The sequence below is a fragment of the Rhododendron vialii genome, chromosome 7a (genome assembly GCF_030253575.1).
Source record: "Rhododendron vialii isolate Sample 1 chromosome 7a, ASM3025357v1".
Lineage (NCBI taxonomy): Eukaryota > Viridiplantae > Streptophyta > Magnoliopsida > Ericales > Ericaceae > Rhododendron > Rhododendron vialii.
Window position 1 is genome coordinate 19,229,324 of NC_080563.1, and position 16,321 is coordinate 19,245,644.

Below are 16,321 nucleotides of genomic sequence, written 5' to 3' on the forward strand. Positions count from 1 at the left end.
CATTGTCGATACTCTAAATCATTAAAATAAAATTCTAATTCTTGTAGACCAAGAATCCTAATAAAGTTGGAAATTAAAATCAAACCGAATATGAAAATTAAGTTAATACATAATTATAACCTAAACGAAAATATTCATAGTAAAAATTTTATTCTAAAACAATAGAAATAAAATATAGAAACCCTCCTCCAATCATGTCCTACATCAATTTACCTAGATCATAAGTTATAAGCAAAAATTCAACCAAACAAACTCTCGAAAAAGTCCACAAATTAAACCACCCAATTGACTGACGACACGAACAAAATAATAAAATCCCCAACCATAAATTAATCAGTACCATATATTAATAATTCATTCGAGATCATGTCATCATCAATCAAAAAGACAGAAGAAGCATATATTGAAGTTTCATTACAAGTGTTCAATCGTGATTAAAGAGTGAAGATTAAGATCAAAGATTAGCTAGGCGGTCAAAAAGTGCTAGCTAGCTTCCAGGTGTCCAAGACGCATCACGCATGCATTCGTATTAGTATCTTTCTTACTATGTACGTAACGGATGCATGCCTAGGAAAATTCGGAGCACATGCAGGGGTTCGATCTCGACGATCTGACCAAATTAATAAAATTTATGCTTTGATTTGGTCTTTAATTTCCAGGTGTCCGACAACTCCATCCAACACTTTTCATGCTTTGATTTGTGCAATGAATTCTTCCATATATATGTTCAATGGCGACGTACGAAAATTTCAGAGCACACATGTTCCAATCATATCTAATTCATCTATTCATTTAATTTATTTAGTCTTTCCCCTCATAGTCATACATATGATCACGCTTGCTTTCTTGTAATCAGAAGGACAAGTTTTTTGATTTAGTCATTCCACAAACCGGTTTACTCGATCAGTACTACTGTTACTACATTGGACCTCACTGCATGCCACCGTAAACTCAGGGAGCATGCGCGCAAGTACGTACGTATGTTTACATTGGACTTCGATAATTTTAATTGAGAATTATTGCAAGCTTTGTCAATAGTGATCGAGATTTTTCATTTGTCATGAATGCCAGGAGCTGATGTTATTTGTCTTTGAATTAAGGGAAAATGATGGCCTATGACGTGTTTTGATAATTAATACCCACCAGGATATGCTGAGAACAATTGTTAATGCTGAAAATGTCCTTAGCGGGTATTAATTATTAAAACACGTCATTGGCCGTCATCTTCCCTTGAATTAATATTGTCAGCTCCTTACATTTCTAGCTACCAAGGTCACATATCATCATAGTTTTCAACTTTTCAGTCATTGAGGATTCAAGATGCATGAATGTTGCTCCTTTTAATACGTTGAAAAAACTTTGCTTAATTTGGAAACAAATTAATACGGTAGGTGATTTGATGAATCATTTGTCAATTGCAAGGTTCATCAACCCGTTAGTTCTTTTCCATACAAAAAAAAAAAGAACATGCTTAATTACCGGTAAAAATAATAAAATAGATTTTTCTAGCTTTTCACTTTCTTTTCTTTTTTTTAAATATTTCTTCCATGGGTTTTATTTGTGTAAATTATGGGTCTTCACTATTTCGGTTAAACTAAAAAATAGAAAATGTAGAACTCGGAGGATTTTTTTCTATTAGGGTTCTGGAAAGACTTGCATGGGAATATGACGGTCCAGGACGTGTTTTGATAATTAATATCCGCCAAGAATATGATAATTAATACCCGCCAAGGACATGCTGAGAATATTTGTTAATGCTGAAAATTTTCTTGACATGTATTAATTATCGAAACACGTCCCTAGCTGTCATTTTCCCGACTTGGGCATTCTTCTGGTATGTCCCCTATGCCCAGCTTCGTTTGGAGGGGGAGACCATATAATTAGCCCAATTCTATAGGCCCAACTGTATCCGACCAATTCTATAGGCCCAACTGTATCCGACTTGAATTCTTCTGGTATGTCCCCAATGCCCAGCACAAACGGGCTGCGCACATTTGTGGAGATAAGACTTTTTCACGTCCGCTCCGTGAACAGCCTGTTCACGGAGCAGCGCAATCTCATCCGGCCTTTTGTGCAATCAATGACTGATATTCGTTTTTATTAAAATCTGAACTGTCCAAAACACTTTTAGACGGTAGCAATTCACTTCCATAAACTTTATTTACGGAAACTTCCGTAAATAAGTTTTTCTCTTATTTACTTTACTAAACAAAAAAGAGATTAATTGATTTTGGCACTTTACTTTTTGATAATCTTGTTTATTTACTTCATTAATTACTAATTAGACCAAAAAGAGTGTAAGTGATTCTGGCACTCTACCTTTTAATAACTACACTCCAACAAATTAATCTTTTAGCTTTCGGAATACATATAGCATGTACACTAAAATACAAATATTAGAATGTGGTAATCAAAAATTGGAATGTTAAAATCATTTTCCCAAAAAAAGAGAGAAATTAAATAAAAAAAACCAACCAACTTTGAATCTAACAGTTCAGCTCAATAGTAATTTAAAGGTTAATTTCACTGACATCCAATGCGGTTTCTAACAAATGCGGAAACCTCGCCTGACGTCCTCAACATCACAATGGCAAAAAATAATGACTGAGTCATTACATTAGTTTTTTAAAAAAATTGGTGGGAGGTCAACTATAGCATGTTTGTAACCCACTAAGTTCACTTCCAAATTTCATAACCCCTCTAGTCCACTAATTAGGTTTTGGTGAGGCCTTAAGTCCAATTCAATTAAAAAAGGAATTAATTCAGGTGCAAAATACCCTTACCTTTAAAAATTGTTAATATGATATATCTCACTCCAATAAAATCTCCCATATTCACGTTGTTACCATATCCAGACGAGAAACAGAGTCCAAACGAGAGAGAGAGAGAGAGAGAGGGTCGATGGCTATTCGTGATCGTGACTGCCGTTCATGATCGATTCGTTCGCGATCGACTTCCGTATGCATCTTATTCTGTATTTTTTTTGTTTTTAATGCGATCTTCGTGATCGACTAATTGTTGTTCGTAATTGAATCGTTCGTGATCGACTTTTGTTTTTATATTGTTCTTTATTTTTCCGTTTTTAATCCGATATTGTTTAGTCTAATTCGATTTTTTTCAGTTTATGTAGTAAATCTAATCTTGTTCAGTTTATGTTTTGAATTGGTTTTTTTTTTTTTTTTGACTAATTGAAGTCGGCGGTGATTAATTTGGTTGTTGATCTGTAGTTTCACAGTACATAATCTCGTATATATGAGGTTATAACATATAACATTGTAATGTTATATGAAATGGTCCGCGTAGCAGCCTAATAGACTTGAACATATAACCAATATGTTAGAAATGATGACATGATAACATAATCTCGTATAATGTTATATGATCTTTGTTAGGAGTTATACTTACTGGTTTGACAAATAACCATATCTATCACTTATGGTGGCATGACGTTAGGTGCTTGGTTTGTTTCGTTGTTTGCAGTTGTGTTATGGATTCAACAATCATGCTGCTTTGCAAGTATGGGTTGCATATTCTCCCAGTGAGCGAAAGAAAACGCATTCGTTTATAGGGTGAAGAGTCATTTACCAGGACAATAAAATGTGGGAGGTGCCACAAGGCTTCAAAGCACAACCGAAGGACATGCAAAGAGCCAAGTGATATATGAGGCAAATGACCGATTTGTTAGAGCTTGTTTTCTTTCTTTTTTTAAGGTAAAAAAGAAGAAAATAAAGTTGAATAGTATTTTTTTTTTGTTATTGATTATTGAATAGCACATTATTTTTGTTGGAATATTTTTCAATTCGTAGTTTGATAACCATGTTTATAATACTATTTGAAATTGACATTTGATTAGTGGTTCGGTTGGTTTCAATTATATCATTGATTTGGTTGTTATATGTTCTTTTTTTGTTGGGAGGTACATATGTCAACTGCTCCCATATAATAGTATATGTTCTATTTTTTTTTTTTTTTGGAGTTTTGCTTTACAAAAACTCACATATAACGTTATATATTTTACTTTATTGAATTGGCCGTTCGTGCAGCGACCTCAATGACTTGCTTATAATAACCATATATGTTTATGTAATATGTTATGTTATGTGTATCTAAACATATTCCCTCCGTCACAATTTACTTGTCCCAGTTCTATTCTAACTGAATTAAAAAACTAGTTATATCTTTAAAGTGGTAATGAATTTTATATCCAATATGGATCTTGTTTGATAGATCTCGATTTGTTCTATAATTCAATGTTTTTGAAATCACCTAAAACATTATAAATTACAAGATATAATTAATTGAAAAGTGGTTCAAACTCCCAAAAATGACAAGTAAATTGGGACGGAGGGAGTATTTGTTAGCATTGCATATGATTTAGGTAACCTAATGTTATATGTTTACTTCTTAAGTTAAAACACCTACATGACCTAATGTATTTAATCCATTTTGTTTACTATTTGAAATCGACATTTGATTAGTGGTTCAGTTGAATATGTAACGTTATCAAAAGTAAGTCAGTGAAGCCGCTCCGCGGACCAGTTCAATAAAGTAAAACATATAATGTTATATTTTGAGTTTCTATGTAGTGAAACTCAAAAAAAAGAAAAAAGAAAAAAAGAACATATACTATTATTTGGGTATTATTCAGAACATGAATAACAAATCAATTTCATTGATTTATGAGGCTTACATATTCATAAATTTGATCGACAGATCTACAAAAATGGATTCAAAGTCTTTCTGAATAGCAATATGAAAACAAGATATATAAATTACACTAAAATACTTTAAACAAATTAAAATTCTAAATTTAATGGCCTTGGTTGTCTTTTCTGGCTCAATGATCCTGATGTGGGTCTTCAACTTCATCATGTATCTATGGTAGAAGGATTTGATGTGGAGGGCTCTTTTGAGATTAGAGTTCATCATGAACTCCATCACCACAGTGTTATTGTGGTGATACTCTAATTTGTGATAAATTGGATTAGGCACTTCATAAAACCATACTCTATTGTTCATCACAGTCAACTTCACATGTTACTTAATACTCTTCACCCATTGAATAACTGCACAAATAATAACACATAACAAAACAAACAAATCAAATAACATCATGCCACCATAACTGAAAAATATGGTTATCTATGAAGAACTGAACTCTATTATAAACATTTATGGTTATCAGAAGCAAGTCAGTAAGGCCGCTGCGCGGAACAGTTCAAGAATGTAGAACATATAACGTTTTATGTGAGTTTCTATGCTGTGAAACTCCAAAAAAATAGAACATAGAACATTATATGGGAGCTACTGATCATGACCTGTGCACCTTCCAATAAAAAAATAACATATAACAACCAAATCAATGACATAATTGAAAATAACCGAACCACTAATCAAATGTCGATTTCAAATAGAAAGAAAAAACGGTTTAAATACAAACAAATCAATTAATAACCACATCTGTCATAATATAGAAAAATAACCACATATGAGATTATATGGTGAAAGAATGACAGGTAACATACACATATAATATTATATGTGAGAACATGTAACATTATTTGACGTTATATGTTCTTCTTCTTTTTTGGAATTCCATAGGACAGACGCTAACATTATATGTTTTACTTTATTGAACTGGTCCGCGCAGTGCCTTTACTGATTTACTTTTGAACCCCTAACCGAAGAAAATATATACATATATCCATATATAATCGCCCAAATTCAAATTTTATTGGATAAGAAACATACCGATAGGATCGACTGACGGCACTCTAGTGATTGAGATGGAATGACGGCGATGGAGTGACGGAGATGGAACGACGGCGACGACGGACAAGATAACAATGGCGACCGACGACCACTGGGTTGTGAATCAAAGGATCGACCACAACGATGGAGTGATTGATGATGGTGTTTGTGTAGAAGACGAAGAGTTTCTTGGCTTGGGTTTTCCATTTCGAAAACGTAGGAAGGGAATGGGATATGAAACGTGAATGGGGGAAAATATCTCGGATGCAGAGATATCTCGGCGACGGCGGTGACGGCGAGGAAGGGCGGCAACGATGAGTAATCAGAGAGAGAGAGAGAGAGGAGTTGTGCTCCAAATCTAAAAATGGCTAGGGTTTCTCTCTTTATGAGTGGTTTTATATAGGATGTGTATTTTAGTCATAGGAATTGTTTTATTAAGCTAGTGGACTAAGGGGATTATGAACTTTAGAAGTGGACTAGTTGGGTTAGGAAAGTGTTATAGTGGACCGATGAAAAATTACTCACCGCGGGCAGTGGCGAACATACTCACTGGCAGTGGCGGACCGAGGGCTACAAGCGGGGTTCAGGCCCCTGCACGGCTCTCAATTATCCCATTAGCTATACTAGTATATTTTTAGGATAATTTGTAAAAATTCTATAGAATTAGCCCATGCAAATCTCTTGAATAATTTTTTTTTTGATAAAGTTTCTATATATCTAACTCCCTAATTTTAAGGTATCGACCACTTTTGGTCATGATTATAAAATTAAATGCAATTATGGATATGAACATAATTTTATCTTCTACTCAGAACTAGAAAGCATCAGTATTTATAGGAAAATGATAATACCAAAACTGTTTTTGTTTATGCCAAAATTGTATCTTGTACCTTGTGCATGGTACAAAGGTTTTATGCACTACATTTTTTGCACAAATAAAAATAGTTATGGCATTATAACAATATCCTATTTATATTGTATTATAGACTATAAGTGTAAAAGTACATGTGAATCGGGCTCGCAGAGTACAAATCATGCGTCTGCCACTGCTCACACGTGCTTCTAATTAAGTACTAATGCATGCATGTGCATAACGGACTTCGGGTTGGTGCTATGCAGTGACCACTGAGCCATCGGATCATGCATCCAATGGCTCGGATCTCATCTCAGCACCCAACGATCGAGAGTTGTTCATTGCCGAGACGAGATCTGAGTCATCGGATACACGATCCGACGGCTCGGAGTTAAGCAACACGGTGTTGTGCACACCACTGTACAACACCATTTCCCAATTGGTGCATAACCCAGAACTATACTTTTGGGCTATAAACTCTAATTGGGTGAATTTAAATTATATAATCTTGGTGCACGGTTCGCTACCTGTAGGGACAGAGCTAGGATTTTATCCTAGCAACGGCAAAATGTATACTAAAAAAAATAAAAAAATGCATTACGTGCAATATGTGTTCAACACTTCTTTTCTTAAAGACGAGTCAATTATTTTTTTGACCATAACTACCTACCACATCAGTTTACACAAATCAATAAACTGCTATACTTTTTTCATATAGTGCAAATACCATCCATTGCTCAATACAAACTCAATAACAGAATCAAAACATTCAATAATTTCTCTAACTTTAATTGAATATTGCAAAATTGAAGAATACTAACCTTTTTCCTAATGGAGTTTAAGAAATCCACACAAATTAAAACACCCAATGATGAATGATTTTTTAATTTTTCGAAATTCCATTACTGAACAGTGCCAGCATTGGAAATTTGAAAGTCCACTAAATGAAAAATCCACTACTGTTGAGTCGTGCACAATGTCGACTGTTTTGGTTAACTTGTTTAATTTTTTAGATTAAGTTATTTTATGTTAAATTATTGTAGGTTAAAGTGTGGAGTTCTTTTCTTAATTAGACCTCATCATTTATATTATTTTAGTTTGGCCTATTGAATTTAGTTTTGGAAAACTAATTTGGGTCTCCTTTCTTGAAAAAAAAATAGAGGATTTAGGACTAGTATATAGCACAAAATAAGGGAAAAATTCTAGCAGTGGCGAGTCTATATAAGTTTGGTGATAATTTTTTTTTCTTTTCATATAATAATTGCACTTTCTAAAAAAAAATTCGTGGTGACCGCCCCTACTAGACCCCCCTAATTTCATCCTTGGCTGGATCATTTTTTTGTTAAATCTCTAGGTTCACTAGAGTCACTACTAAAAGTCCCATAATTCCCACAAAAATGCCTTAATCGCACGATGCATGAGGTAACGACACTAGTATATATAGAGAAGTTGGGTTTGAGATGCTTTTCGGTTCAGATTTCTTGTATTCTGGAATCTAATCTTCACAATTTTTTAGAAACATTGTCAACTTTTAGTTCAGATTAAAATCATAATCTTAGAACTATAGTAAACAAGTTTATAAATTTATTTTTTGGTTGTAATTAAATGGTAACAAGTTTATGTACTTGTACTAAAATTAAATTTCTATATTTAATTGCAGCATAATCTAAAGTTATCTGTTTTTTAAAAAGTATATCCACAATTATAGTAAACATGCCCGTACGTAGTTGTTTAGGTGCTTCTTGTGCTTGTCAGTATATCTACCCTGACGATTTTTCTTTAATAAATACCACCAAGACCATATTTCCGTTACATCTGGGGAAATTTTTTGCATAGTTTATTGGTACTAGAAGGTCCTGTTTGGGAAATTGTAGCAGAGAACAGAAATATGAACAAAAATGGGAGAAATTGAACAGAAGGGATTAAAGGCTCCATGTCATGGAACTGTTGAGCTATAATTTTAATGATCCGAACTGGTTAAATTTAAATCACTATTTTTCATTGTATGTATGTTTAGAAAATCAAGTTGTCATTCGTATAAATTCAACTCTTTATTTTTATTTTTGGTCGAACCGGGAGTGGCATGCACATGCGTATGTTTAGAAAATCAAGTTGTCATTCGTATAAATTCAACTCTTTATTTTTATTTTTGGTCGAACCGGGAGTGGCATGCACATGCCACACTTCTCCACAAACTTTCTAAACGAGTCTACAATACAACTACATACACACACATAAATACTCACAAGGCATGTTAATTTATGCGAGGCCATGCACACTTTTTTTTAACTTTGCCCCCTGTATGCCTAAAGCAGCCATGATGGGTTAATATATATATATATATATATATACTATAAAATAGTATATTTACAGATCTGACTGACCTTTTTTTGTTTGGGTCCGTCCGTTAGCTTTTGCTATTTGGTATGGAACAAGTTAATACCCCCACTGCATGAGCACCCGGTCAGTATGATCAAATTAGACCCACGTCTCCTTGTAATTAGTCAAAGTTGTGAAATCGAGGCGTTGAAAAACCTTTACTTAATTAAATAAAGGGTAATAATGAAGCCTAGCTTGCTAGCATTAGCATGGACATCCAGTGCGATAATCCTGCTTTTTAGGCGTATCCTTCACCGAATGGAAACTGGCTCAGCTAGCTACAACCCACACGCAACCATTCCGGTCTTTAGAGCGTCCACATCAAAAACGCTACTCCTCCTTCAAAGTTAGAAAATAAAACGAAAATCGGCAAAATCTCACCTGCATCTGCCTCTTCAACTCCATAGCTACTTTGCAATTTCTACAGTGCCTCATGGTACAAAACGAGGCACTATTCATCCAACTATCTATTATTTTATTATTTATTTGAGATCTATAGAGTAAAAATTTGATTATGAAAGCCTTAAAGATAAAAATTAATTATGACCTTTTAGGATAAAATGATCAGAAAAATAAGATCTCCTCACCGGCTCAAACGGATTACAAATTGAAGCACTTAATTTTTTGAGACTGTTTATATAGTAAAAAATATAGTTAAAAAATTAAGTGCTCCACTTTTTAATTTTTTTGAACCAGTGCAAAGATTGTATTTTTTTAATCATTTTATCGTAAAGGATCATAATTAATTTTTATCTTTAGGGCTCTTATAATCAAATTTCTGCTCGACAGGGTCCCATATAAAGAGTAGATACTTAATTATGAGAACCCTGAAGATAAAATTTAACTATGACCCTTTAGAATAATATGATTAGAAAAATAAAAATTTTGCACTGACTCAAAAAGTTTAAAAATTGGAGCTCTTAATTTTTTTTTAATAGACCGCTATAGAGTATTACATTTGAGAAAAAAAAACATCTCAATATTATTTTGGTAGAAGAAGGAAATAATATTAAATAGACACAAGTTAGAATAGAGAGTTTGATGCACTATGCATTTTAAATGTGACTAGTTAAAATAATAAAGTGACATTTTAAAATGTAATTTAGTCTGAAATTTGAAAAGGCTATATGCTCTTATACCCAAGATATTTACTAGTAGTATATTACCATAGACAGAGGAGATAGGAACAGTATTAAATTACTCCATGTCTCCATCCCTAGTGTAATTTGGTGCTTGATTGCAGGAAATTGGATGGGGAAGTGCCAAGTAAGTCTTCTAGTACATGTGCGTCAGAGTGCTCGAGATGTTGTTAGGAAGCAATTTGAGGTTGATATGTTGTAGAGGTTGAATATCCAAAATCATTATCATTTTATTTTAATCTGAAAAAAGACTATAATACACATTCTTAATTAAGAAAATAAATAGATTGGTATGCTGGCCAGGACCTATAATTTAGAGTCATTCTTGACCTTTTAAGGCCCTAGACTATCCCAAAGAAAAGGGTTTTTTTTTTTAAAAACACAAGGCAATCATATTCATAACATATTTCAAAAGCCCAAGGACAATTACAATGGAATCCGCCCATAATTACAAAGATAAGAAAATCCTGCGCAATTAACTAACTGGGGCTAACTCAGTTACTAGGACTTTTGCATCTCACTACATGGTAATTAGAAGTTCAAGTCTTCTCACCTGCGTACGGGTGTTCTTTTTTTTGTATTTGTTGGAGTTATTTTCACCCCTTAATGGAGCTTATAGTTGAGTTGGATTTGTAGTGATTGTAGTCCCTTTGATGAACTTATTTATCCTGTTGGTTCAGTTCTTGAGCGTGGTTATCTCGTGGACTCTCACACAATGGATGTAGTGTCTCGTGATTTATACTTTGTACTTCATACATGATGTGATGATCTCTCCTACCGATTAACAAAAAAAAAAAGGAAAATCCTGCGAAAGGGATACCTAATTACTTCTATCAAAATACAGCAGACACTTCATGTCAATCAATAGAGCCCGCCAACGACAAAGCAACATGCACCCAAGGGAGCACACATGCCAATCAACCAAAACTTTAAAATTGTGAAATTGAGCTTCGCCCTTACGAATTCAAAAAACATATGTATCGATATCCATTGAAGCTGATTTTTTATAATATCCCATAAATAATTATTTTAAAATTTTATGGATATTTTTTTGTATATATAATTTTGTGGGGCACAAAGTGGGCCCCACATGACGTGTGGTGGCCCATGCGATGGACACCGTGCGGTGGTCCTAGGCTTAGTGTTTAGAGAAGGGGAAAAAGAGAACCAATATAATTTTATAACCACACAAAAACACACAAACAAATGGGGTGGGCCCCACACACCCAGTGTGTGTGGGACCCACTTTTTTGTGAGTGTGTAAATGTTTTTGTGTAGCTGTAGCATTGTTGAAAAAAAAAGCGAGGGTAGAGAAGAATTGCACTATGAAATGCGAGTAATCTTTCAATACTTCAAAAGTATATAAACAATATACTTCATTTCTCACATAACATATGGATCCCATATGTGTTCTTTTATTTGGGCCCCACATAGTATGTATGTGAGAAAAGAGAGTATACTTTTCATATACTTCAGGAGTACATGAAGTACCTCACCCCATGATCAGCTAGGTCCTAGGTTCTATGAGTTGCTACAATGTATTGCTTGCAATGCCAAAAAAACAGCCACGTGCTAGTAGCATCCTGCCGGCCCACATAACTTTTTTTTCTTAAAAGGCGAATTTTTTATTACTCTTGAAGATGTTATAAAATTAATAGAAGTAAAGAAACAACATTTATGTTCAAAGAACATTTCTGCACTCCACCGAAGATTACCGCCTAGTTGGCAAAGGTGAGTGGCCTAATGCCGTCCCTTCTGTACACGGACCTTGGTTTGAGTCCTGCAAGACTTCGTCTTGTTGCTAGACTTCTTCGAGGATAGGGCCCTTTGCCAACATTATACTTAGGTAGTGCTGTGGTGACGGCCTGTTCTCTCGGACAGTAGCCATGGCTGAATCGGACATTCCACAGCAGATAGGGAGCCCCTATGGTCACGCTTAAGGAGAGCTGCTACGCTGGTTGCCCCCTTCCACCCTTTTGTAGTTCAAAAGAAAAGAAAAAAAAAAAAGAACACTTCTACACAATTTGAGACCCAATAATCTATGATTGACAAGAAACTTAACCAATCGCATAAGGAGAAATTCTGGGCTGTCCTATTTTTCAATTCTATAGCCCACTAGATCCTTTTCCTATAGATTGCAATTCCTTGTAGGTCCTGTGGAGTGTATTTTACATTTTTACCCCATTTAAAAACAAATGAATGCCCCATGTCATTTTTAGGGTTTCAAATATGAAATCTCTCCCCTCTCTCCTCAGTCGCAGTCACCACACCCTCCCATGTCTCTCCTCCGCCACCTACCCCTCCAATGCCACCACCACCGCCCATCTCTCCACCGCCACCCTCCCTCCACCACCGCCGTCAGTGCCGCCACCGCTGAACCTATACACAAAGAAAGATGATGTGAGCGGAGCGGACGAAGTTGATGTGGATGCCAAGACCACTGTGCTTGCCGGAGCACGAGGCACTTGAAGACGACGTAGGAGTCGGAGTAACGGAGGCCCATTGAGATATCTTTGATCCACCAATTTCAGAACACAGTTGAGATGGGATCCATAGACCGCCGCTTCTCTCGCTCTCGCCGCCGACTACGCCGGATCCGGATTCATCCTCACCGTCACTTTCCTCGGTAAAATCCACGATCCTCATCTGCATCTTCATTCTTCAAAGCAGATTGAGTTCTCCACACATGTATTTAAAGCATCTCCTCTCATCTCCAAAACTGATCGAGTTCATCCCGTTTTTCTGCGCCGTCATCGCTTAAACGGACATATCTCTCGCTAGGAAACTCAGTATGAGGTGATGACAAGGCCACGACTCTCCGGATTATTGTCGCTATAAATACATATTGTCTTTTTTCATCTTTTCTTTTATTATTCCATGAATTAGCTTCAGATTCACAATGTTAATTGTAAATAGATTCAAAGTGTTAATTGTAAATTTTGAAAGAATTTAACATTGTTAACTGTAATTTTACACTTTTATCATTTAACAATGTTAATTGTTAATTGTAGTGTGAATTTAAATAAAAATTAACACCGTTTATTATGGTGGCAGCAGTGGTAGTGTAGGAGGATGTATGGGTTGAATGGTATTAACACTGATAATTGGGGTGTGAATTTACATGGAAATTAATCCTGTTAATTTAGACAAAAATTAACACTGTTAATTGTGGTGATGGTGGTGGTGGTCGTCGTCGTGGTGGCGTCAGCGGCGGCAGTGTAGGAGAATGTATGAGCCGAAGGATATAAACACTGGGTCGAAGGATATTAAACACTGTTAATTGGGGCGTGAATTTACATGGAAATTAACACTGTTAATTTAGACAAAGATTAACATTGTTAATTGTGGTGGCGGCATTGTGGTGGTGGTGACGTGGTGGCGGCGGCGGCGTGATGGTGGTGGCGGTGGCGGCGGCGTGCTGGCGGTGGTGGTGGTGTAGGAGGATGTATGAGCCGAAGGATATTAACACTGTTAATTGGGGTGTGAATTTACCTGAAAATTAAGACTGTTAATTTAGATAAAGATTAACACTGTTAACTGTGGTGGTGGCGGCGTGGTAATGGTTGTCGTGGTGGCAGCGGTGGTGGTGTAGGAGGATGTACGAGCCGAAGGATATTAACACTGTTAATTGATGTGTGAATTTACACGAAAATTAACACTGTTAATTTAGACAAAAATTAACACGGTTAATCGTGGCGGATTAACACTGTTAATCCGAGTATTAACACTATTAATTGGGATGTGAATTTAGACAAAAATTAATATTGTTAATTTAGATAAAAATTAACACTATTAATTGTAGCGGTGGCGGCGTTGTGGTGGTGATGGTGGCGGTGGGGGTGGTGGCGTGGTGGTGGGGGTGGCGGCGACGACGTGGTGGTGGTGGCAGAGTGGTGGCGGCGGCATTGTGGTTGTGGTGGTGGTGGCGGCGGCGTTGTGGTGGTGGTAGTGGCGGTGGCGTCATGGTGGTGGAGGTGGTGTTTCGATCGTCTCTCTCAAATCGCATTTTTTTTGCAAGGGGTATTTTTGTCAATAAAATAACGAAGAGGATCTACTGGACTATGAATTCTTTGGACAGAATCTAGTGGGCTATTCATCACCCAAATAGGACCGGCCAGGAAGTTTCTCATCGCATAACACTCATAGGGGACAAGCCCATCTACATAGCCCGAAGCCAAAAAAAAAAAAAAAAATGGGCTACGAAATGAGACTATCTGGTTTCAAAAAACAAGAAACTGGACTACGAAACGAGACTATCTTATTGAGTAGGTAGTTTAGCAGTTACACCTATTGCATGCACAAGTACTTTATCGAGCATTCACCCAGTGAAGGGTGTACCGTGTGTGCGCACGTGCACACAGAAAGGCAGAGGTCCTCCGAAATATTTTCCCACTTTTTATTCCAATTTTCACCTAAATTTGTGAATATATTTGAACGCATACCTGTAATGAAATTTCCCAAAGATCGAACGAAGAACTGAAACTAACATGTACACTTATCCCCATTTAATACTATATACTAATTTGCTAGTTATTGCCCAATAGATAGTGAATTTAATTTTGTATTCCCTTCTTATAAATAACAACACCTATATATTTTTTTAAGTCCTCATCTAACCACCGCTTCCAAGGCAAGTTATTACAGTATTATTTTACAAATAACAAGACGACCTTTTCCTCCATAGTTTACCATGTAAGCCTTATCATCAAATAATTAATTACCACACCCATATGTAACATGCAGCTTTCCAACTGCCATATATTTCTATATCCACAAAACAAATTTAATCAGATTACAAGTCTCCTTCCCCAGTCTCTACCCTAACTTCATACACATGCATATCCGATTCAGGACACTACTGGGTGTACTCTCTCTCTCTCTCTCTCTCTCTCTCTCTCTCTCTCTCTCTCTCTCTATAAATATCAACCATATCTCACAACACTATATTCATCTGCTCATTACCTAGCTAGCCTAGCCTCTTAATCACAGTGCTCACATACACAAAAAAGATGAAGCTTATATTTGTTACTCTGCTGCTTGTTACCCTTCTCTTGAGCTCTTCCTTGTTCGAATCCACCGTCGCCATGACAAGTAAGACCCTTCAACAGCCATATTTTCCCGAAAAAATTAATCCTAGTTTGTTTAAGGTCTTCCGATTATTGTTACTTCCACCGGCCCATATGATTTGTCATTTACCGAGAGCCATGTCTAATTTATGTATTGAACTTTTTTTTTAATTTTTAATTTAACACCATCAGTTCTTTTAATTGTGCCAAAATATTACAAAAAATCTGTAAGGATTTTTATAAATCTTTTAATCTAAAAATATGTTCATTTCTAAAAATAGAAAATTTGGGACGGATGGAGTATTTATACCTACCCATTTTCTGTTTCTTTCCTTCATTCAGAAAATTTATTCGTACCTCATCCATAACTTTTACTTCTTAAGGGATATCATGCTAAAATATTCTTGTTCCATGTGCTTAATACTTATGTGAACTTATAATTTGTAGAGTCTGAATGTCACGATAAGTGCGACAAGAAGAAGTGCCCCAAGGACGAAAAAATGGACAAAAAGGAGATGCACCACCACAGCTGCATTGACAAGTGCAAGCATAATTGCTGCAAGCCGCATCACGGGACTTCTGGCGAGAAGGACGAGGGCAAGCACAAGTGCGCTTGAAACGACAAACGCCTTGGAAACAAATGTTCAGACAAATCGTGTTCGAAACTGTTCGATGCGTGTGGGTACTACGTACATCGGGTGGGACCCATGAGCGCCGGACGGTTTCAGACACACATTTGTTTTTGAATTTGTTTCCAGATTTATCTATGTCGTAGTACGTAGTACTGGTCTGTATTTGTAATGCTTCGTGGTTGTGATAGTCCCTTCTTATCTCAACTAGCTGGGAGAAGCAGGAAAATAAAGAAGAGGGATAGGTTTATGTTTGGTTGTACGTTGAGTAAAATAGTGTGGAATAAGTGTGATATGAATTGAATGTCTGTTCAATATGACTCATATTATATGAGTTGATGTACTAGTGCGTGTAATTTGATAGTGGTTAATTAACGGAGTCCTTTTTCTGTTGTTGAATTTGGATGGCAGGATTTCATGCTTGTCGATATCATGGTCGTTTTGGAATTTTAGATTTAGACTTTGGATTTTTTTTCTATGCACGGTCTCCGATAAATTTTTTTT